The sequence below is a fragment of the Canis lupus genome, chromosome 32, assembly GCF_003254725.2.
Source record: "Canis lupus dingo isolate Sandy chromosome 32, ASM325472v2, whole genome shotgun sequence".
Taxonomy (NCBI): domain Eukaryota; kingdom Metazoa; phylum Chordata; class Mammalia; order Carnivora; family Canidae; genus Canis; species Canis lupus.
Window position 1 is genome coordinate 36022361 of NC_064274.1, and position 22527 is coordinate 36044887.

At 35.6% G+C, this 22527-nt stretch overlaps 1 pseudogene; it reads left to right on the forward strand.

Annotated features, from left to right (window-relative positions):
• Positions 1 to 9054: 9054 nt before the first annotated feature.
• On the forward strand, positions 9055 to 9272 carry LOC112671755 (ubiquitin-like protein 5; annotated as a pseudogene).
• The last annotated feature ends 13255 nt before the right edge of the window (positions 9273 to 22527 follow it).

The window sequence follows — 22527 nt, forward strand, 5'->3', positions numbered from 1 at the left end:
TCCTTCCAAAAGGAATTTAGCAAAGAATGTTAACAAATGCAAATAGTATTTATAAAAATTAGAGTATTATGAAGTATATAAATTTCTAAAGAAACTAATAAAATATTGGCTGAAAAGAATTTTAGATTGTCCTAGAATTAAAATATGCAGGAAGTTGCCATAACCATTACAGTATTATCCAAACACCTTCCATTTCAAGGGAAAATACTGACCAGATTTGGGCAGCAGGTACATTCATTGTCTAGACTGTACTTGGCAGTATCTGTCAAATGGGAGAAGCAGAGAAAAATGTCTATCAGAAGCCAACAATTATTTTCTTCTTCTCTTGACACAGTATCTGGGTCATTTATCTAGAAAGCACGCTATTGCTTTTGACATCATAAGCTCTGTAGGAATCCTGTGTCCCTTAACTTCTACAAGTCTTTTTTTTTTTTTTTAATTTTTTATTTATTTATGATAGTCACAGAGAGAGAGAGAGAGAGAGAGAGGCAGAGACACAGGCAGAGGGAGAAGCAGGCTCCATGCACCGGGAGCCTGATGTAGGATTCGATCCCGGGTCTCCAGGATCGCGCCCTGGGCCAAAGGCAGGCACCAAACCGCTGCGCCACCCAGGGATCCCAATTTTTTTTACAAGTCTTTTTTTTTTTTTAATTTTTTATTTATTTATGATAGTCACAGAGAGAGAGAGAGAGAGAGAGAGGCAGAGACACAGGCAGAGGGCTGTGTCCCTTAACTTCTAAGAGTGAAACCGGGAGGATAGTAGAAGCATTTGGCCAATTATTTCAGAAAACAAAACAAAACAAAACAAAACAAAAACAAACAAAAAAACAGTAACATAGAAGGGTCAATAATCTCAAAACGAATATTTTTAATGAACTTTGTTTCATCTTCTGATTCATCATTCATGATTGGTGTATGCATCTTTTATAAAATAAGTAATTGTTAAGGAATTAAACTGGTACTGCAATAATGATAATTATCCTCATTATTTCCATGACTCAGCAAATTATTTTGACTTAATAGATACTACAAATCTGTTACACTTGCAGTAAATCCTTTTGTAGAATGACTTGTTCCAGTAGGTAATTATTGCATAATACTTTCTTATTATAATGTTGATTCTAATCTTATAGGAACTTAGAAACTCAGTCTTAAGGTAATACATTTTTTATCACTCCTCCTGTTAACTTTCATCTCATTGAATGCCATTCTCTTTCCTTTGAGTTATAGTACATATATTCTTAAATCTTTATACAAAATTTCTCCTAGGAGTATAAGCACAAAAAATACAAAAAAAACAAACACCAAAAAACTAATCTTTAACAAATCTCTATCTCCAAAAGTTCAAGACCTAAACTTTGCCATATTAATATTGATGTTGCAGTAAACAGGTATTTATGATGTTTTATTTCCATGAAAATGACATAAAATTGTATTTTATAGTATATAACATTTATTCTCTTGTAAAACTCTCTAATTGTGCTTTTCTTTCTTTCTTTTTTGGTATGTTTGTTACTGGTGAAAGAGTCTGTGTTGTGTGAGGTGAGGTCTCTGTCAGGGATCTGCCCTCCATGAAAGATAGCAAGAAGGAAAGGAGCAAGCAGGAAGCAGTTCATTAGAGTGAGAATACACTCTCCAGGTGGGAGTGTGGGCAGGTTCCCAGTGATGGAATGGCTCCTGGGTTGTTTTGGGATTGGATATAATCAAATCTCTCTGGGCTGGGAGGAGCTATGAGATAGAATGGGGTGGTCTCTAATGAAGGCCACTTCTAATCAATTGGGGAACTCCTCCCACAAGCCTGGAGGGGGAGTTTTTAAACCTACAAGTTTTCTACCAGAACTCTTATGGTTCAGCCTTTCTCCCTGGGTTGTAGGGGATAGGGGTGTACTGTCAATGCAAATATATTATAATAAGTCTGGGGTTTACCCTGAGGCAGCAGTGGAACAAGAGAAGCAGGCTCTGCACTTACTACTCTGGATCTCTCTGACCCAAGGTCTTGGAAGGCACAAGGTCAGAAAGTGGTACTCCAGGGCTTTTAATGTGTAGCTTATTTATCAGGGTCCTTGCCTCAAGTTCCTGTCTCTTTGATACGGAAGAGCTTGGTTCCTGTCTCATGGAGTCAAAGAATGAATCTCACAAAGGAAAGTGAGTAAAAGGATAGAAGTTTATTAAGTGAGGATACAGAGAAAAGTCTCAGAAGTTAGAGGGGTCTTAACAGGGTTGCCACTGAGGGCTTGTAGGGTTGGTCTTTTATCGAGAGCCTCATCAGGGAACCTAAATTCCTTTAACATATCCATTGGTACCACCATTCACTAATGGCTTACTCCCTTTTTAGAGTCTGATGAATTTTTTGTTGGTTACAAGTAGCTGTTATAACAAGACACCCTCCCCGCCCACACCTAGGGCAGAGTGATCTGGCTTGTTCCCTTATGTCTGGTTTCCTTACACCTCAGCATTTTGGGGATTTTTGTGAGCTAGCTTCCATAGCCCCCTACCGAGCCCTGCCACGCCCCATTGTCCCTAATTCATCTTTCCCCTTCAAGGATTTAGGACTCTTCCCTCCTGTTATTCCTTCCACTGCTCTGATCTAGCTTCTTCCTAACATTTTACAGATATCAAAAGAAGAAACACCTAGCAGTTTGTGAAATTAATTCACAAACCAATATAGTTCTTCCCTATTCTCTAAGAATTTTGGAGAAAAGTTTCTTGCAAGTCACAGAGTCTGGGGACACTTAAAATATTAGCCTGTACCTTTCCTTTTACTTGCATAGTTAACATTAAACAGAACAAAGAGCAAGTGTCTTTAAGTAAAAAATAAGTTTATTTGGGAATAGCAAGAGCAATTGCAACTTGGGACAAACAAGGTATGCTGAACCATGGACAAGTCTGAAGATACAAAGGGAAGTTCAGCTTGTACTAGCTTTTAGGAGGAAATTGGTTGAACAGAAGTTATTGAAGCAGAGCAAGAGTTTGAGGTTATGGCAGTTTCTCATTGGCTGCATGGGTTGGATGCTGTTGCAGTGAGGGAACTGTTCCTTCTTTTCCTTAAAAGAGAAGATAAAATTCCTAAAAATATATCATTTCTTTTGAATTAATCCTTACTTTCTAACTACTAGTTATACTGGCTGCAAGAAGTAGTATGTGGGGGGAGAGCTCCCCCTTCAGGGTTTCCTGACTCAACTTAAATTTCCTTTATTATTTTATTTTAATAATTTAATTTAATTAATTTAGTTTTATTTTATTATTATTTTTTTTCACAACAGGTTCTAGAAACTCTGTGGAGAAGAATTTGAAATTAGACACTGTATTACTTTCCTCATGATACCATAACAAATGGCTAGAAATTTATTATTTTATAGTTCTTGGAGGTCAGAAGTTTCATGTGGGACTCACTGGACTAAAATCAAGATATCTACAGGCTGATTTCCTTTCTGTAGGCTCTAGGAGAGAATGTTTTATTTCTTGTCTGGCTTCCAGAGGCCACGTGCGTTCCTCAGCTCAGGTGTGCTTCTGCACAGCCAGTATCACATAACAACACTCTCTTTTGTCAGTTCCTCTTCCACTTTTGAGGACTCTTGTAATTCCAGTGGGTCCACATGGATAATCCAGTATAACTTCCCTATTTAGATCAACTGTTTAGTAACTTTAATTCTGTCTGTAATTTTCATTGCTCTTTTGTCATGTAAAGTAAAATATTTACAGATTCCAGGGGACTTGAACATCTTAGGAGGGAGGTGGGAAGGAGCATTATTTGTCTACCACCATCTTTTTTTTTTTTTTGAGATTTTATTGATTTATTTGAGAAAGAGAGGGAGGAAGCACAAGTGGAGCAGTGGAGGAAAGGACAGAGGGAGAGGGAGAAGCAGACTCCCTCCTATGAGAGATTCTAGGACCCCAGGATCATGACCTGAGCAGAATGCAGATGCCTAACCGACTGACCCACCCAGGTACCACTGTCTACAACTATCTTAATTAAGTTTCATACATGCCTTTGTTTGAAAGACTGGGAAGCTGTAAAGAAAGCTATATCAGCATGAAAAATACTAAGTTACTGGGGAACCACCATACCATGAGTGGGGAAAAGGTTTTATGGAAAGGCTGAGTGATGTTCAGTTTCCTGTGGAGGAGAAAAAAGACTACATTTAAAAGAAAGAATCCCTAGAGGATAACGCAGGCAACACCCTTTTTGAACTTGGCCATAGCAACTTCTTGCAAGATACATCCATGAAGGCAAGGGAAACAAAAGCAAAAATGAACTATTGGGACTTCATCAAGATAAAAAGCTTCTGCACAGCAAAAGAAACAGTCAACAAAACTAAAAGACAACCTACAGAATGGGAGGAGATATTCACAATTGACCTTTCGATAAAGGGCTAGTATCCAAGATCTATGAAGAACTTATTAAACTCAACAGCAAAGAAACAAACAATCCAATCATGAAATGGGCAAAAGACATGAACAGAAATGTCACAGAGGAAGACATAGACATGGCCAACATGCACATGAGAAAATGCTCCACATCACTGTCCATCAGGGAAATACACATCAAAACCACAATGAGATACCACCTCACACCAGTGAGAATGGGGAAAATTAAAAGATAGAATCATATCAGTAATGGTTTTGGCCTCAGAGATCCTTTGTACCACACAAACATATGTACATTTCTTTACAAATAAATTTATTGTAAACCTTGCATATGCTAACTTGGTCACTCAGGGTCTGGCCCTCAGTGCTTGTAATTCTGAGGTCTAGCTTGAAAATCATCCCATTTGGGATTCAGAACACATCTCTTGTAAGTTCCATTTAAACAAAAGTTAGCCATTTCCAAATATTAAGTCAGTTTCGGGTTTATACCCCTGTCAATATTCACAAATGGATACTTTTATGGAATGCAGGAAGGATTTGGGAATCATGGGTTCTTAAGGGAGTAAAAAGGTAAATTACTAGCATGTGAAATTCCTCTTCCTAGCACAAATGCAAAAGATACTGTCATGCTGAAGCGTCATATCTGAGAGTGCTGAGGATCTATATATTCCCTGTTTCATTTTCAATTATAAATAAATAAATAATCTTAAAAAAAAGAAAAAATGATTTCTTATTACTTTATTTATAGTCTATTATAAGACATGGAATGGTATAAGAGAAAATACCTTCAACAGCATTTTTATTGTTACTGTTTTTACAGCAAATACAAAAAGATATTTCACTTGATCCATACTTGAAGGTAAAATCTGATAAATTCATGTCATTAAACACTATTCAGGATTTTATTTATATTTTTGATTCTTTATCAAAGCTAGCAGTGAGCAAGAGTGTTCTGCGTCACTCAGAAATGCTTGTTGGAACTCCAGGGACCGGCATCTGCAATGAATCAGTGGAAAGGATCACTGATAAAACATACTTTGATAGAGGAAAATGTTAAGTAGATCCAATGATTCATGAAGAACCTTTTTGATCTTTCTCTGTATTTGTGTTCTGAACATGCTGTGGATTGTCTGCAGCCAAAATCTGATATGAGAAATAGCAGTTTTCCCTCCTGCTCAGAGAAAAAGTATTCAGTGTGGAAACGGCTGAAAATGCATATTTTGAATATTGCTACAATCCAAATACTCCATGAAATGGTTTATTTTATCCTATGAATCGATGTGGAGAACAAAGGCAAAAGAAATATAGAAAAATATTAAATTTCCTTACAATGTACAGCCCATTGATAATATTTTAGACAGTGTGAGTGATCTTGCTTATGGAGCTCAACTGCCTCAATGTTAATCCTTAGCTAAAGGCAAAAGACAATCTTAGTTTGACATTAGCCTGACCGCCTTATGCTATCCCTAACCCCCGTCCCAACTTGAAACTATATAATCAGTCACTACTCACAACCCCAACCACAGTCCTGTTCACATTTGTCCCTATGCTTTAATAAAACCACATTTTTTGTAACAAAAATATCTCAAGAATTTTTCACCGTTCACTCCCAGACACCAACATTTCATGTCACAAGGGGCTGATCAATATCACATAAGATTAATTTTTTTTGAAATATGTATAGTTCACTTTCTAATATGTGATAACCTATTGTCTTGCTTCTGAGCTATTAAGTAATATGAAAAAAAATAAGTCATATAGAAGGAGTAGGTCATGGGATCCCTGGGTGGCGCAGCGGTTTGGCGCCTGCCTTTGGCCCAGGGCGTGATCCTGGAGACCCGGGATCGAATCCCATATCAGGCTCCCGATGCATGGAGCCTGCTTCTCCCTCTGCCTGTGTCTCTGCCTCTCTCTCTCTCTCTGTGACTATCATAAGTAAATAAATAAAAATTTAAAAAAAAAAAAAAAAAAAAGAAGGAGTAGGTCAATGTAGAGACTAGGTATTATAAATAAGAAGTTCATAGGGAATATAAATAAGAGGAACTAAACAATTGAATGTATGATTATTTGAATCAATTAGATTACCCTTTAAAAATTGCTTTCACTATATTTGGAAAAAATTTATTTTTACACTTTTTTTTTTAAGAAAAAATTATGATAGGGATAGAGATACATATACATATGATAGAGATTCTTATACATATTTTTATGTACATGTACATTTGTAGAGGATAAATTCCTAGAAATGCAATTCTTGGATATAACAGTCCATGCATTTTTAATAATTTTTATCTTCATTACCAAATTATCCTTCTGAAAATCTGATATGTAGAATTTGATACTATTAATTCCTCCCTTCCATATTAAACATTATAATTCACTTAAATACTTGACCTCACAATTGGCAAAAAATGGCAGCTTGTTCAATTTCCATTACAAGTGAAATTACTTTTTTGTTATGTATTCATAACATCCAGAAGATGCAATGTCGTTACTCATGCTCTCCACGTGCATTTCATAAGTAAAATGTTCAGTTCATTCTCATTTGGTTTTATTAGAATTTTAGAGATTTAAAAAATTTACTTTGTCATTTATCCTCTGGTAGATTATACAGTGACATTTTCCTCCCATAATAAGAAAATAAAGAAAACAAACACACAAAAATTCAAAATTGAAAAAGTTACCTGATGATCAACATTTTATTAAATAGTTTTAAAATATGTATCTTTTAAGAATTATTTTTGAAACTTAAATCTGTTACTAAAGATATTTCTAGGAAATAATTAAGTTATCACCCAACATATTTTGCTTAAATGAAATATTTCAATTTACAGGTTTTAGTGCTCATTATCAATAAAACCAATATGCCCATTTAAATAGGCCTACATTTCAAGTATATTTAGAAATAACAATTTAATTAAATATAATTTATTTATGTAAAATGTACCACTTTTATTTTTAATAGAATGCAATACCCAGCATCATCTATTCTTTTATTTATTTATTTATTTATTTATTTATTTATTTATTTATTAAAAATTGTATTTATTTATTCGTGAGCGGCAAAGAGAGAGAAGCAGAGACACAGGCAGAAGGGGAAGCAGGCTCCATGCAGGGAGCCCGATGCAGAACTTGATCCCAGGACTCCAGGATCATGACCTGGGCCAAAGACAGGCACTACACCACTGAGCCACCCAGGCGTCCCTCTTATAGATATTTAGAATGTAAAATAATAAGAAAAAAAAGGAAGGAAAAACAGAGATAGAGGACAGAAAGAAAAAGAGATAGGAAAAACAGCTAAAACAAATGCAAATTCAGATGTGTAGTACTAAGAAAACTCAAACTTTGAAAGTAGTAAAATCACTTGCAAATTTACACAGATATATCTAGCATATGTAAAAGAAAATAATTTAATACAATTTTACAACTCATTCTAAAATTCTAATAAAACCAAATGAGAATGAACTGAACATTTTACTTATGAAATGCACGTGGAGAGCATGAGTAAACAGAAACGACATTGCATCTTCTGGATGTTATGAATACATAACAAAAAAGTAATTTCACTTGTAATGGAAATTGAACAAGCTGCCATTTTTTGCCAATTGTGAGGTCAAGTATTTAAGTGAATTATAATGTTTAATATGGAAGGGAGGAATTAATAGTATCAAATTCTACATATCAGATTTTCAGAAGGATAATTTGGTAATGAAGATAAAAATTATTAAAAATGCATGGACTGTTATATCCAAGAATTGCATTTCTAGGAATTTATCCTCTACAAATGTACATGTACATAAAAATATGTATAAGAATCTCTATCATATGTATATGTATCTCTATCCCTATCATAATTTTTTCTTAAAAAAAAAGAAATAGCTTTCTTACCCTAATATGACGAAAATTATGTGGCATTAAAAAGCAAAAAATGTAGTAACTCCTCAAGTTTTTGGAAATGTTTAAGGGGCAATGCAATGGTCATACCAGAGCTTACCATTTCAAAGCCTTAAGTTATTCTTAAGGATTTTCTAATATGCAGTATATTTGGGGAAACCTCCACTTTCTTCTCACAAATATCAGCCAAGTAGCAAGGCATGGTAACCAAAATAATCAATAAATACAAGCTCTATTGAAAATATATTTTTTAGTTTCTTATCTGGTATATGTGTATGCTTAAAGATTATTAATAGAATACATCAATCATTTTACTAATTTCATTTATAAAGTTTTTCCTTGATCACGAGTGCATTTAAGTGAATGACAACCAAAAGTAAGCAGACTTTAGATTAAATCAAACATGTTTTCATTCTTATATACAGATCAAATTTATAAACTCTACAAAATGACAACTGTTTGCAGATTATATGATAAATATAGTTGTAGCTTCAAAAATGACTATAACGAACAGAAAAAAATTAACTTATCAAAAACTTTTCAAATTTCCCCATATACTTAACTAGGTAGGCCACAGAGTATGATAGTATGCAAGTTATTAAAATCTGTTAGCAAGGCATAACACATATATTTCTACTTAATGAGGTTTCTATAATCAAGGCTTGTCAAGTCCATTATGTTCTGGGCATCATAGACTATATTAAGAAAAACCCGGCCAAAAAAAAAAAAAGAAAAAGAAAAAGAAAAACCCAGCCATCAAGGGTGTGCATGTCTGTGAAAGCTCCAGACAAGATGATCGAGGTTGTTTGCAACGACAGTCTAGAGAAGAAGGTGGCGTTAAGTGCAACACTGATGACACCATCGGGGACCTTAAGAAGCTGATTGCAGCCCAGACTGGCACCTGTTGGAACAAGACCATCCTGAAGAAGTGGTACATGATTTCCAAGGACCAGTCTCTGGGGGACTATGAAATCTGCGATGGGATGAACCTGGAGCTTTATTACCAATAAAGCAGAATTCCTTCCCCCTGTCCTGCCCTGTCTTGCCCTCCCCTCAACTCCGCACCTCCTCTTCCCTCCTGTTCTCTCCCCTCCCCTCTTCTCTACTCTCTCCCTCACACTGCTAGGGATGTTTGTTTTTAAAAACTCATGTTAATAAAATCTTAGAAATTGAAAAAAAAAAAAAAAGCTGTTTGGTCATATCCAAATCAGGTCTCTTACTAACACAATATTTTTTTGGAGTTGTTTTATTCATGATAAACACCAAAGGGGGAAAAAAATATTCTCACAGCCACGAAAAGTCATTAATTAGAGCTGACAGTTATGCTACAAGACAGTATGTTCATCTCAATTCTGTAGACAGCTTTAATTTCACAAAACTTTTTTAAATTCTTAAATGGTATGCAGCAAGAACTAGATTTGATGATCAATATGTCAACCAGTGTTTAAAAGTTGACTCTTAGGGAGCTAATAACATTTCAGACTCTTGGTTCCAAAAGAGGAGATCTATGCGTCAGAGGAATTCATAAAACAAATCATGGTTGAAAAGAATAGGTACTCTCCTTCCCTCAAAAATTTAGATAATATGGTATAGATGTTGTGCCCAAGATTGTGAATCCGAGAAACCACCAAGGAGCTGTCACCAATGCAAGTACACGAGGGTTTATTAACAAGCTCGAGCTTGGGTCCAAGTATACCTGACACAGCGGAGCAGGGACTTGGACCCCAGGTGGGTTTCAGCTTAGTTTTAAGGGCTGGTCTAGGGTACCTCCAGAAGGGGGGGGGAGGAATTTCTTCATTCTGATATGGGGGAAAGGGTGGGGGGAGTTTCTTAAACTCTGTTTTCATTCCAATATGGGACTTTCTGTCAAGGATGTTCTGCAGTTTTTCCTGTAACTGACGTCGGGTAAAGTTCAGCTCTTGTTCTCAGGGGCCTGAGATGGCTGTACTTGTGCTAATGCTAAACTTGAGGTGGAATGGCCTTAATTTTCTCGGCCTCCACAATAGAAGATATAGCAGCAAGACAATAAGTAGCTCATAGTTTGGGAGGCCAATAAAACCAAAGATTTAGGAACTTCAGCTCTTTTGCTTTGATTCTGTAGGAACATTTCATCTGAATTCTCCAGAAATATCCACTTCTAATTTTTCAACTGTCATAGAGGTATCAAAAATAACTAGGGAAAGACCACAAGTTTAAATCCCTAAAACCTAATGGAAATTCTAGAGCTTATCCCTAATTTCTAATGATTCAGCTTTTTTTTTCTTTTTACTTTATCATGGTGTGAAAGTGATAAGCATTCATTAAAAACTGTACTTCGAATTGTGGATTTGGATCTTTTTCCAAGCTAGCTATGTGTGGTAGGATAGTATCCAGTGATTCTGATCAACAGCAATGAGCCACACCTCCCAGTCAGTCACATGATCACAAAGGTAAACAAACTTAATGCCATTCTGTACCCATACAACTATTCGATTTTTTTTTCAACTATTCGATTTTTTACTTCCAGTACAGTAAATTATATAAGCTATTCAACACTACATTATAAAATAGAATCCAGGTTAGGTAATTTTGTCCAACTGTCGGCTTATGTGAAGGTTCTGAGCAAGTTTAATGTAGTCTAGACTTAACTATGATGTTCAGTAGATTAGGTGTCATGAATTCATTTCAATTTATGATATTTTCCGTAGTGGATTGATGGGTGTATCCTATCAAAATACATATACAGCAACCAATGACAACAACCACAAAAAGTGCAGACCCACTGAAGAATTGAAATGCAAATCAGAACATGGAAAAGAAGTCAAATCATCTAGCTATGCCAAGTGGGATGGATTTAATGAGAAAGTTGCATTTATATCACATGCATGACAAAAGTTCCGTTCTCCCAAACCAACTTAACATACATAGAAATTAAAAACAGGTCATTTAATCGACCAGTGAGAAGGAACTTCTGGTACTATCAGACATTGATTGTCTCATTACTTCAGCCACAATATACGACTGAGACTAGTGAAGCCAAAAACTACTGTAGGCTCTTGCTGTAGTAGGCTGACACTAGCAGTCAGTGAATAAATAAAAACCTGAATATACAGTTGAGCCTTTTGAAGAAAAAAAAAAAAAGTGACTAGCAGCTAGAACATGTGAGAACAGGGATGGCCCACACCCTAGTCCTTAGCTTCTGAAAGATCTTATCTTCCTTCACAGGAAGGAGCTGATCTTAGAACAGAAACAAAAATACTGGGATGCCTGGGTGGCTCAGCAGTTAAGTGTCTGCCTTTGGCTCAGGGTGTGATCCTGGAGTCCCGAGACCGAGTCCCACATCAGGCTTCCTATAGAGAGCCTGCTTCTCCCTCTGCCTGTGTGTCTGTCTGCCTCTCTCCCTCTGCGTGTCTCTAATGAACAAGTAAATAGGATCTTAAAAAAAAAAAATACTTTGATAAAAGTGCTATTGGATAGTGGAGGCATAGGAAAGGAAGTAATTAATTTTAGCTATCCCAGGAATAAAGAGAGTTCTCAACAAAATTTTTTATATGTCCTATAAAAGATGAGAAGAGTTTGTGAATCATCAAGTTCAGTGCAGGGATTCCATGATCACTCTGGGAATACACTCCCCAAGATCAGATGCTGGCTTTGTCACTCACTGACTGTGTGACTTTGGTAGCTTCGGTTAAGGCTTTTATTTCTTAGTTTCCTCTTTATGCCTGGTAAAATTGTAGAATTTGTGTTTCAGGGTTATTATGAAGATAAGTTAATATAAATAAAGACTTCCAAGATTCCTCAACTCACAGCACAATATTTAGGTATAAGAGTTGCCATCAACCAAGATGGGGAAGCCTGCTGGTAGCACAGGTTGGGGAAATGAAAGCAGGTGTTTAGTTTTGCAAAACATGGTAAAGTAGATGATTTCTATTATATACTCAAGTTTAGAAGTAACAAATGAGATAAATTAATAAATTCAGGAAAAGTACCTGGGATGGGAAAAAGAGAAGGCTCCTGAAGTCTAGCACCTTCCAATGTTAGATCAATGAAAAGAGGAAGAACCAGCACAAGAGACTGTAAAGGACTACTATATGAGATTGGGAGAATTAAAAAAAAAAAAGATATTAAAATATTTTAGAAAACAAATGAAAAAATATCCAGGATTATGGAGGAATCACAGTGATGAATACTGCTGATGCTAAAGAGGGCTGAGAATTGACAACAGATTTTTGCAATGTCATCTTAATCCTGATGAGCAGCTATATTGGGTGGTGTGAGCAAAAGCCTAACTGGAATAATTTCAAGAGAAAACTTAGAGTTACTATAGATAATCCTTTTGGTGATTTTGCTCAATGAAAAACAAACCAAAAATGGGTTAATAATTGACAAGAGAGAGGACCAAGAATATTTTGTCCTCTTTTTCTTTTTCTTTTTTTTCTTTTTATCTCTTGTATTTAACAATAAGAAAGGGCACCTGGGTGGCTCTTGATTTTGGTTCAGGTCATGACCTCAGGACTGTGGGATCCAGCCCCGCACTGGGCTCCACACTTGGTGTGGAGTCGCTTGCAATTCTCTATCTCCTTCTGCCACTCCCCCTGCTTGCATGTGGTCTCTCTCTCAATGAATAAATTTAAAAATTTTTTAAAATAATAAAACAAGAAAACAAGAAAAGTGGTTGCATGTTGATGAAATTCTTTTGGTAGAGAGAAGAAAATTGATGTGAAGGTAAAAAGACTAAAGGGACATTCTAGAGTAGGTGAGAGGGGATAGAAATTAGTGCTCAAGTGAAAGGACTGACTTTGGCAATAAGTATTGATGGTTTATATATAAACATGGGATAATTTAAGTAGAAGTTTGGGCATATATTCCAGCAAATTTTCTGATCAATTCACCTACTCTACCTCTAGCTTTTTATTCATTAATATTCTAGGCTCCTGGAATACTGTAATCAATATATAATTGAAGCTCCAAATATAGGCATTGGCATAATTTTTGGTTCACAGATTTTGGGCTTATATAGTAAAGTTGAAGATATGGAAACCTGAACATATAACTTACTTATATTCATGGGGTTACATTTACCATGATTCCCTAAACCATAATTCTTGAGGCTCCTATGCTTTCATATACTTCAAGCCAAATGTTTCTGATTGAAAAACACCCAGGGAACCGAATCTGTAATTCTGAAGGCAGACACAGAAGCCATAGCATGTTGGGTGGCAAACAGTGGCACTCAGTAGACACTTGTCAAACGGGGACACCTGGGTGGTTCAGTTGGCTTAGGATCTGCCTTTGGCTCAGGTCATGGCCCCAGAGTCCTGGCATCAAGCCCTGCATTGGGCTCCCTGCTGAGCAGGGAATCTGCTTCTCCCTCTCCTTCTCCTTCTGCCACTCTCCCCGCACCTCCCCTCATGCTTCTTTTCTTTCTTTCTCAAATAATAAAATAAATAAAATCTTTTAAAAAATGTTTGTCAAACAGAATTTGATTTCAGAATTTTGCTTTGGTGCTCCAGGGTATAGTGTCTAGTTCATAATGTCAGCACATTTAAAACCAAATACTTCAGTCTGCTTGTGAGATTTACATCTACAACACCCCCTGATTTGCCTTAGCTATTATGGTGAGCAGAAATATGACCCCTACAGTTGTGTAAATCCTCATCCCATAATCTATGAATATTTTACCTTAAATGGCTAAAGGGATTTTTCAAGTATAATTAAGGTTAAAGACTGTGAGATGGGGGTCACCCTGGATTTTCCATGTGGGACTGATGTAATCACATTGAGAGAGGCAGGAGGATCAGAGTCAGAGGAAATGTGATGATAGAGGCAGAGGGAGGAGTGATGTAGCCACAAGCCAAGAAATGCAGGCAATTGGAAGCTGGAAAAGGCAAGGAGTAGATTTTTCCCCAGAGCCTTTGCTGACACTGGATTTTAGCTCCTTATGACTCATTTAAGACTTCTGACCTCCAGAACCATTAGATAATAAATCAGTGTTTTTTAACCCAAAATTTCTTTGGTAATTTATTCCAGTGGAAACATTTAGGAGGATTAGGAACATGAGGAAGGAATGTGGCTATGAACCAGAATGTGTATTGTAAACACTTTATATAGATGAAGATGTACAACTAGAGTGCTCATGACACATAAGATTCCTAGTAATACCTGCCTGAAAATTAAGCCATGTTGGACAATTAAAATATCTGGAAAGGAGATAGTCAATTTAACAAAACCATAAGTGTTGAGGTAAATGCTATCTTATTAAAGATTTTATTTATTTATTCATGAGAGACACACAGAGAGAGGCAGAGAGATTGGCAGAGGACAAAGCAGACTCCCTGCAGGAATCCTGACATGGAACTCAAGCCCAGTGTCCCGGGATCACCACGGGAGCCAAAGGCAGATGCTCAACCACTGAGCAACCCAGGAACCCAATGTAGATATTTTAAAGAAATTATTTGAATAGAATTTGACCAAAAGCATTATATTTAAAATTTATTAATACATAAATGTTCAAGTCAAAAATATTTCTGTAAGTATCCAGTTGGATCTCTCAGATATTGATCCCATTAGCCAAAAAAAAAAAAAAGCAAAGATACATACAGCTTTGGAAATCCATTAGTGGCAGTCTGTAATTTTCTCTCTTTGCCACCCTCCAAACTCAACCCTCTACCCTCTCTCTCTCTCATTTTCTTTTATTCTTCCAAATGTTATAGCAGATCCCAAGGGAAATATAATATTACTTTGGATTGCTATTATATTAATCCCCAAATGTAAAAGAAATGCCTAGATGGAAATATGTGCATGCGTGTTTGTGTGTGTGTGTGTGTGTGTGTGTGTGTGTGTAAATAAGTGAACTGATAAAGATAAAATCCTGTCAAAGTATATTTATATTTAGGCAGCCGAAGATGAGGTGGCAAAGGTTGTCACAAGAGAAGTAGATTAAGCTCTGAGAGAGTGAACTAGTGATGGATGTATCTTCCTTGGAAGAGTATCTATCTCAATACATATTAATTCTTCTCTGCCCCTTTGATTTTGAATCAGCATCTGCTTGGTTCACCACAAACCACAGAGGGTTCTTGTGACCCAAGTCAAAGGAATTAGAGTGATTCAATCCCTGAATAGGGAAATTGGTTTCTTGCTTGATGCATGATTAAAGGCAACAATTCAAGTTCTTCCCTGGAAATTTTGAGAAAGCTACTAAGACAATCTTGCTTTCCCTGGAATACTAATCATCTTGCCAACACATAGATGAGTCTATATTAAAATAAAATTAGATGGAGATAAATAAGTGAATAAATAGAGAGAAAGAGGAGAGAGGATGAGAGATCAAGACAAAGCATGGCAATGCACAAAAGCTGATGGAATTTAAAAATTTCTATGAAGATTTGCCCAACCTCCTCCAATGCTCTTTACAAATGTAAAGAGACAGCAGCTCAGGCTGGGTGTGTTTTATTTGCATAACAATAGTCCTGAGCAATACGGAGATGCTTTTTTTTTTTTTCGGAGATGCTTTATTTTATGTTATGACTCATCAGTTTTAAAGACCTGTAGAATAGGAAAAAATATAGTTCTGAGGTGATAAAATGAAATAATTGATAGAATTCAATAATGAACATTTGATGGAAATAGAAAGTTTGAGATTAAAACTCAGGGGCATAGCACTAAATCTAATGTAATGCAAAATCACTGGAGAATAACAATTTCACATGAAAAGCAATAAAAAAAATAACTAAAATTAATTCAAGGAAATTAAGTTTGGAGATAGGAAAATCAAGAATCACTGCTAAATGTATCATTATATAATTAAAGTTACTTAAACATTACAGTAAAATGTCTTGATTTGTTTTTGAACTGTTTTTAATGTAATTTTGTTGACTATAAATGAATGGAAATGTGTAGTGAAGGAGGATTTTCATATAGGACCAAATTGACAGTATTTGAATAGCGCTCAGTATGGGTAATCAGTTAGAAGAAAGTTTTCCAGTTCTAAGGATTGCATGTCATGAATATCCTTTTTCCATACATAAACACAGAGAAGAGGAAACCTTCCTTTATTTTGGCAAACTGAGTTTTCAGAATGACTTCCATTTCTGCCTTTTCGTAGAGGAAACAATAGTGGCTCATTAACCACCATTTTAAAATTTATTCCCTAAACACATTTCTCTGTCAGTTTCTCAGAAGCTTCACTGCATTCAGCTTTCACTGGCCCTTCTAAGGGAGTAAGACTGTAAACAATTCCTAAAATGAGGTTTACAGTTTCTACATAATTAATCCATTTTTAGCTTCCTATTAGTCTTCACATAAGAAGTACAATTGCTTAGGGAAAGGAGCACATAGATTTACTCAAATTTTGATTTAAACCAAAAATAGAGTTATGCATTAACAGTAACATTAAATAGAACCAACAAGCAGCAGTGTTTTCCAAAGATTTCTAATCTCATGAACTAGTTAGAAATTCCATTATCAACAACTATGTGAGGGAGAATGACATTTAAATTCCATTCGTAATAGAGGGAAACTTCCTTAGCTTGATAAATAATATCTTCAAAAAACTATAATTAATATCATATGTAATGGCAAGAAACTCAAAGCTTACCCTCTAAGATCAGGAATAAGGCAAGGATGTCCTCTCTTCCTCTCTATTCAATATGATGTTGTAAATCCTAGCTAATGCAGTGACAGAGGGAAAGGAAATAAAAGGTGTACAGATTGGGTTGGGAGAAATAAAACTGTTTGTAAATGACATCACTGTCTGTGTAGGAAATCTCAAGAACCCAATGCAATCCTGATTCCAGTTGGTTTGGTGTTCCAAGGTTATTTTCACTTTGTTTTAAGCCCGTACCCTACAGGATTTCTCAATTTGCTGACTGTGAAAAGTTCTTAGAGGATGAATTTTTAAGGCAAATGCCACCAAACATTTTTCAATGAAGCATTTGGCAGGGTTGTTTAGGTATCAAAATTTTTTATTATTTCTCAATGCACTTTTTTTAAGTTATTGTACTGTTCTTGTGATATTGTAATAGCTTTGATTTTCTCATTATAGGTCAGGGAGCCTTTAAAATTTTGCTCTCAGGAAGAAAAATGGGAAGACTTATTCTGTCTTTTTTTATTTCCAAATTTGAATCATACTGAAATGGAAAATTTCTTTACCATCAGCAACAACACAAAAGAGACATGGCTATTTTGGAATAAAAAGAAATGAAAGAACTACATTTTTTTTATAAGAGTTCTCTTTATGAAAAAAAAAAAAAAAAGAGTTCTCTTTATGTTTTTATCTGGCAAAGTCCAGGCAACAATGCACATAGAGCAAGAATTTTCTTCTCTTGGAAAACTGGGTTGCTATTGAAGGTTAGCAATGCAAATCCTTATGGAGTTTTACAGAAGTAACATAGCAGCAACATGGGGATTATGAATATACTGAAGTCTCCCCATCCCTGCCCTGTCAAATGTAAGATGTAATCAGAGAAAGAGAGGGATGAATGAATCTAGAATATTATACAGAGGTTTGAGGGAAACTTAGAGAATTGGGTCATAGAAACCAAGAGGAAAAAAGATTTTCAGTAAAGCAATAAAATTTTATAAAAGTAATTAACTTAAGAATAAGCTTAAAGGGGATCATTAGACATGGTTATTGATACTAGTCGCATGACAGAATGAAGGTTTTTTTTTTTTACCAAGGCAAAGATAAAAAATTGAAAAAAAAAAAGGTAAAGAATTGAAAAGTATCATTAGAATGAAGATTTGAACATGTGTGCTTTTTTTCTCTGATTCCTCCTAAGATTTGAAATGGTAGTAAAGCAAAAAAGTATAAAAATGTTTAAACCCATTAGCTATATAGAGTACTAGAGAGGAGATGACTCAGGAAGAGGTATCAACACTTCCTCTGGAGATGAGCAGCAGAAAGATCAATAAGATATAAATGACTTACAACAAATTGAAGCTAAGAGCTAAAAGTCTGCATGGGATGTAGCAATGAGGAAGCACATTGTGTTATAGAAATTATCACTGCAAGTTTCCAGGAATGGAGCCCCAAGGTATTTCAATGAGGTAAGTGCATAACAGCTTCTTTTTCTTTTCTTTTTTCTTTTCTTTTCTTTTCTTCTCTTTTCTTTTCTTTTCTTTTCTTTTTTTTTTAAAGATTTTATTTATTGGGATGCCTGGATGGCTGGCTCAGCAGTTGGGCACCTGCCTTTGGATTGGGTTGTGATCCTGGGATCTGGGATTGAGTCCCGAATCGAGGTCTCTGAGAGAAGCCTGTTTCTCCCTCTGCCTATGTCTCTGCTTCTCTCTCTCAGTCTGTGTCTCTCATGAATAAATAAATAAAATCTTTATTTTTTTAAGATTTTATTTATTTATTCATGAGAGACACATAAAGAGAGGCAGAGATATAGGCAGAGGAAGAAGCAGGCTTCCTGCAGGGAGTCCTATGCAGTACTCATCCTGGTGGGATCCCAGGATCACATCCTGAGCCTAAGGCAGGTACTCAACCACTGAACCTCCCAGGTGTCCCTTTTATACAGTTTCTAACAGTCTACCAAAGGCAAAGTTAGACTGATCAATCTTCCCCAAACCAGTACAGACATATGAATAGCCCTTCCTAACAAAGCAACGGATACATGCTTATTCTCAGGAAAACCTGAGTCAAAATGATCCTGGTTTCAGGAAAATTAGGGAGAGTTAATGATGAGCATGAGGGTGAAAAAATGTCCTGACAATCAGGGGAATAAATGAAATTGCTAATTAAGCCTTACAGTCTCCATCCTATTTCTCCAGTCACCAGCATGAAAACAGCCAGGTGTGTAACACCAAGCAAGATATTTGAAAATTCATCTCTAAAGAAATTGACCTAAAAAGATTCAAACAAGCAAGCTAACAAACAAAAGGCAAAAGCAAAGCAGTGATCACAACAAAAACTATAGACATAGCAATTTGGGATTCTATGGTAGAACTTTATTATGAAGAAGTCCATCATTCAACAAGTGCCCTCCTCTACACATGCCCACAAACACATGTAGAGCCTCAATAAGCTTTTTTAGTGCTTCACTTTAAATCATGATTTGATAGCCAAAGATCACTAGACATTTCATGAATGCTTATAATAATGTTGAGATTATCTCCCAGAAAGTAGAAAATAGAAAAGCAAAATGGGATATTAGAGTACAGTGTCCAGTTTTTAAGTAATGTGTATTTTAGAAAAAGTGAACAGAAAAAATAAGTAGATTATAAAAAAGTAATATTTCCAAAATAATGAATATGTCTGTCCAGAATAAAAGATCCAAATACCCACCATTATCACAAATGAAGATAAAATGGGGCTGCCTGGCTGGCTCAGTCTATTGAACATCCAACTCTTGGTTTGGATTCAGGTCATGATCTCAGGATTATGAGATTGAGCCCCCTGTTGGGCTCTGTACTCAGTATGAAGTCTACATGAAATTCTCTATCTCTCCCTCTCCATCTGTTCCTACCCACTCCCTCTCTCTTTCAAATAAAAAACAAATAAAGTCTTTTTAAAAATGAAGATAAAATGATTCTATCACAAGCTATCCTAAAATTCTAGAACAGAGGGAATTTTTTAAAAATCCTAAAAAAAAAAAAAAAAAAATCCTAAAAGTAGCAAAGAAGAAAAACAAAACAAAGCAAAACAAACAAACAAACAAACAAACAAAAACAAAAACAAAAACAAAAACCAAAACAAAAAAAATGGATCACATATCACAAAACAGAGAGGAGATTACCATTAGATTATTCAAGAGTAATACTGAGACACAGGATACAGCAGTTCATGCCTTCAGAGGCTGAGAAGAATTGATTAACAATCTGAAACTCTATATCCAAATGTCCACCAAAGTCAAAGACAAAAATGATAACATATTTCTTGCATGCAAGGCCTCACCAATACCTCATTTTCCATCGAGACTTCTTCAAAAAACTACTGCAGCATAAACAGCCTGAAAAAGGAATAATATTAGAAATGGTCAAAACATAAGACTTTGGAAACCAGAGAGGGGTGGGGGACAGAAGGCAGATGGGGGAAGGGATATTCTGGTCTGTGGCTATGCAGCTGGCTAGCAGTCATCCAGTACAGATTGGAGCAGCTTCAAAAGAAGGATTAAGAAACTGTTTACTTGATTTCTTTAACTGTAGTGAAAAGGATTTTGCAGTTCCTTTTCATATATTTGGGAATAAAGGAAAGTAAACAGCTTTGGATTGGGCAGGACTAGATAACTGCATCCTTATAACACAATAGTAGATACATAGATAATTTATGAGAGATATATCAATAATAGTAGTATGAGCATATTATTGAGCAATATGGTGGTAAATACCAGAATATACCAATAAATAATTTAAATGAGTTAACCTCTGTGGCAGTTTTCCCCCTTAGGTTGGGACCTGGAGTAGGCTGGCTAGTGGTTTTTGCTATTATTATTATTATTTATTATTATTATTATTATTATTATTATTATATTAAGATTTGAGTATCATTTGATTTTAGGACATGTGATACTTAGATAAAATTCATAATTTTTAAAAAATTAAGTGGGTAGTGGGAAAATAAAATGTATTATGATAAATTGTTTTTATAAGATACCTTAATAACTTAGTTTAGAAAGAGCAGAGTAATGAGGTATGGAGCAATGTTCAGGGTTGACTTGAAAATGCAGATGTTTTGGGTTTAAGATAGAGAAAATTAAAATACATTTGTATCCTGAAAGTAAAATTTAGAGGATCAATTTGAATTTGAATTTGAATTGATGATTTGAATGAAAGGAGGCATAATGATGGAGTGAGGTTCTGGGAGAAATAGAAGTTTGAAAATGGGCACAAAAGTCATTGGTAGAAGAGTTATACCTTAAAATAGTAACCACACTTCATTAAATCCTTCTTTTACCAGTCACCAAATATATAATTTTATTTTTACAGTAACTATGATGCAGTCATGTTATGTTATGTTACATATTATGTTACATAATAACATAAAGCCTGAGTTTCAGAGGTTAAGTGGTGGAAAAGGAATTGAACTGTCTTGGAGCACCTGGTGGCTCAGTGGTTGAGTATCTGCCTTTGGTTCAGGTCATGATCCTGGGATCCTGGCGATTGAGCCCCTCATCAGGCTCCCCATGGGGAGCCTATTTCTCCCTCTGCCTGTGTCTCTGTTTCTCTCTCTGTGTCTCTCATGAATAAATAAACAAAATCTTTTTAAAAAATGAACTATCTCAATTCCAAATCTGTGAAACTAAATTTTCTAAGCTTTACTTCCATCTATAAAATGAGGGGGAAGTACCTGAGTAGCTCATTCCTTTGAATGACATTTTTAAAAAAAATATATTTATTTATGAGAGACACAGAGAGACAGAGAGGCAGAGACACAGGCAGAGGGAGAAGCAGGCTCCATGCAGGGAGCTCCATGTGGTACTCCATCGTGGGACCCCAGGATCACACCCTGGGCTGAAGGCAGGCGCTAAACCGCTGAGCCACCCCGGGATCCCCCAATGTCTGGCTTTTGAGGTCGGCTCAGATCATGATTGGAGGCTGTATGATTGAGCCCTGCATTTAACTCCTTGCTGGGCTTGGAGCTTGCTTGGGATTCTATCTTCCTCTTCCCCTGTCCCTCCTCCCTCCATCACTAGTGCTCTCTCTCTCTCTCTCTAATAAAAAAAACAAAAAAAAAAACAAAAAAGACCCAAAAAGTTATTAAATGTGGGAATACTAATGCCTCATTCATTGAATTATTTTTAAAAATAAAAGAATAATGTAAAAATATGTTAAAAGTATAGCACCACAGTTGAGCTTGAATGATCACTATTAGTTAGCTCTTATCATTATTTCTATTATTGCCATCAATCTCTCAACTTATTTACAAACAGACAATTACAAAGAGAAGTTAAAACTGGTGAAGTAGAAACAAATTTGTAGCTATAGTCACATTATATTATATAGCTAAAATATCATTTCTTGGACAGGAAATTACTTTTAAAATTATACCAGAAATAAAAGTCGACTAATCTGTTATTAAGCAGAGACACAGAAAGGAAAAATGTACGTGTCGACTATTTCAAATAAAAAATTTGAGATTGGAACAATCACAACTAATTTGATACATTTGCCAAAGAGCACTGTAAGTTTTGTTGTGACACTCGTTAATAGCTGAAAAAAACAGATCTCCAAAATATTGAAGTCACAACTGAAAATTAATAACACATTTAGCATTAAACTTAAAATGATCTGGGTATGTCTGTGTGCATTAAAATATACAACGCACCAAGGTGCAGAAAACTCTAC